This window comes from Salvia hispanica, chromosome 4, assembly GCF_029641045.1.
Source record: "Salvia hispanica isolate PSC_SH4W2 chromosome 4, Shi_PSC_v1, whole genome shotgun sequence".
NCBI lineage: Eukaryota > Viridiplantae > Streptophyta > Magnoliopsida > Lamiales > Lamiaceae > Salvia > Salvia hispanica.
This window is the reverse complement of record NC_142695.1, coordinates 28,475,095-28,478,359: the sequence shown is the minus strand read 5'-3', so window position 1 is coordinate 28,478,359 and position 3,265 is coordinate 28,475,095.

Sequence of the window (3,265 nt, the reverse complement as noted above, 5' to 3'; positions counted from 1 at the left end):
GTATTCGTGGTTTCTCCAAAGTACTTTCACGCTAACAATAGATTTGTTCCTCGAGATTTGAACTTTACGGTCCAAGATCATCTGAGGTCGCTCCTCGTAACTCAAATCTGGATTCGAAGCAACTTCCTTATAGTGAATCACGTGTTTCGGGTCGAACACGTACTTCCGCAACTGCGACACATGAAAGACGTTGTGTTCGTTCCCAAGGTTTGGCGGTAGCACCAATCGATAGGCTACGGGTCCAACTTCTTCAAGAATTTCATAAGGACCGATAAAACGTGGTTTCAACTTTCCTTTAACACCAAAACGCGTTATCCCTTTCGACGGGGATACCTTGAGAAAAACCTTGTCGCCGGTTTGAAATTGCAAGTCGGTCCGTCGGACATCAGCGTAAGACTCTTGTCTGTCTTGGGCTTCTTTCACTCTCACACGGATTTGTCGAACAATTTCAATCATCTACTCGACTGCGTCGGGTCCAAGTACCCTTCGTTCGCCAACTTCATCCCAGTAGAGCGGTGATCTACACCTTCTTCCATATAAGGCTTCATACGGCGCCATGTTAATCGTTGCTTGGAAACTGTTGTTGTAAGCAAATTCAATTAGCGGTAGTGCGGTCTCCCAACTTCCGCCTCGGTCGAGCACTACGGCTCTTAGCATATCCTCGAGAGTTTGTATCGTCCTCTCGGATTGCCCATCGGACTGCGGGTGAAACGCCGTGCTAAAGTTCAATCGTGTTCCAAGCTCGCGCTGTAGACTAATCCAAAATTTTGAAGTGAACTTCGGGTCACGATCAGACGTAATCGTCACTGGGACTCCATGCAATCGCACGATTTCTTTCATGTAGATACGCGCTAGTCTGTCCGATCCATGAGTTATCGGAATCGGTAGGAAATGCGCACATTTGGTGACCCAAATGGCAGTGTTTCCTTTGAGAGTCTTTGGCAAGGCCGTCACGAGATCCATGGTGATGTGATCCCACTTCCACTCTGGTACTTCCAACGGTTGTAATTTTCTGTACGGTCGTTGATGTAAGGCCTTCACCTGTTGGCAGGCTAAGCAATGCTCCACAAATGCCACGATATCCCTCTTCATGCCATTCCACCAAAATGACTTCTTCAAGTCTTGGTACATCTTCGTGCTTCCAGGGTGAGCAGTGTATGGAGTCTCATGAGCTTCACTCATGATCTCGTTCTTGAGTTCCTCGTTGTCAGGCACGCATAGTCTTCCTTCAAACATGAGGGCATTATCGGACTCCTCACTAAAATTTCCCGATTTGCCCGTTCTCACTTCCACTCGAATCTCTTCGAGTTTCGCATCCATTCGTTGCGCTGCAACGATTCTTGTTTTCAAATCTGGTTCCACCACTAAGGTGGCGATTCGTCCTTCCACCGTTTCAGGTGCCCTTATCACTTCTAATCGCAATTTACTAAACTCTCGTATCAAACTTTCTTCTTCCGTCAGGGAAGCTAGTTGCGAATGGTCTTTTCGGCTCAAAGCATCTGCCACCACATTTGCTTTGCCGGGGTGGTAATTGATACCACAATCGTAGTCCTTCACTAGTTCGAGTCATCTTCGTTGTCTCATCTTTAAGTCCTTCTGCTCGAAAAAGTATTTCAAGCTCTTGTGGTCCCGAAATTTTGTACCTTCATGGAAAGAGTTCCGGGTACAGTTCCATCATCTTATCCTCGAGCTCCCACGTGGTTTCCTCGTATTCGTGGTTTCTCCAAAGTACTTTCACGCTAACAATAGATTTGTTCCTCGAGATTTGAACTTTACGGTCCAAGATCATCTGAGGTCGCTCCTCGTAACTCAAATCTGGATTCGAAGCAACTTCCTTATAGTGAATCACGTGTTTCGGGTCGAACACGTACTTCCGCAACTGCGACACATGAAAGACGTTGTGTTCGTTCCCAAGGTTTGGCGGTAGCGCCAATCGATAGGCTACGGGTCCAACTTCTTCAAGAATTTCATAAGGACCGATAAAACGTGGTTTCAACTTTCCTTTAACACCAAAACGCGTTATCCCTTTCGACGGGGATACCTTGAGAAAAACCTTGTCGCCGGTTTGAAATTGCAAGTCGGTCCGTCGGACATCAGCGTAAGACTCTTGTCTGTCTTGGGCTTCTTTCACTCTCACACGGATTTGTCGAACAATTTCAATCATCTACTCGACTGCGTCGGGTCCAAGTACCCTTCGTTCGCCAACTTCATCCCAGTAGAGCGGTGATCTACACCTTCTTCCATATAAGGCTTCATACGGCGCCATGTTAATCGTTGCTTGGAAACTGTTGTTGTAAGCAAATTCAATTAGCGGTAGTGCGGTCTCCCAACTTCCGCCTCGGTCGAGCACTACGGCTCTTAGCATATCCTCGAGAGTTTGTATCGTCCTCTCGGATTGCCCATCGGACTGCGGGTGAAACGCCGTGCTAAAGTTCAATCGTGTTCCAAGCTCGCGCTGTAGACTAATCCAAAATTTTGAAGTGAACTTCGGGTCACGATCAGACGTAATCGTCACTGGGACTCCATGCAATCGCACGATTTCTTTCATGTAGATACGCGCTAGTCTGTCCCATCCATGAGTTATCGGAATCGGTAGGAAATGCGCACATTTGGTGACCCAAATGGCAGTGTTTCCTTTGAGAGTCTTTGGCAAGGCCGTCACGAGATCCATGGTGATGTGATCCCACTTCCACTCTGGTACTTCCAACGGTTGTAATTTTCTGTACGGTCGTTGATGTAAGGCCTTCACCTGTTGGCAGGCTAAGCAATGCTCCACAAATGCCACGATATCCCTCTTCATGCCATTCCACCAAAATGACTTCTTCAAGTCTTGGTACATCTTCGTGCTTCCAGGGTGAGCAGTGTATGGAGTCTCATGAGCTTCACTCATGATCTCGTTCTTGAGTTCCTCGTTGTCAGGCACGCATAGTCTTCCTTCAAACATGAGGGCATTATCGGACTCCTCACTAAAATTTCCCGATTTGCCCGTTCTCACTTCCACTCGAATCTCTTAGAGTTTCGCATCCATTCGTTGCGCTGCAACGATTCTTGTTTTCAAATCTGGTTCCACCACTAAGGTGGCGATTCGTCCTTCCACCGTTTCAGGTGCCCTTATCACTTCTAATCGCAATTTACTAAACTCTCGTATCAAACTTTCTTCTTCCGTCAGGGAAGCTAGTTGCGAATGGTCTTTTCGGCTCAAAGCATCTGCCACCACATTTGCTTTGCCGGGGTGGTAATTGATACCACAATCGTAGTCCTTCAC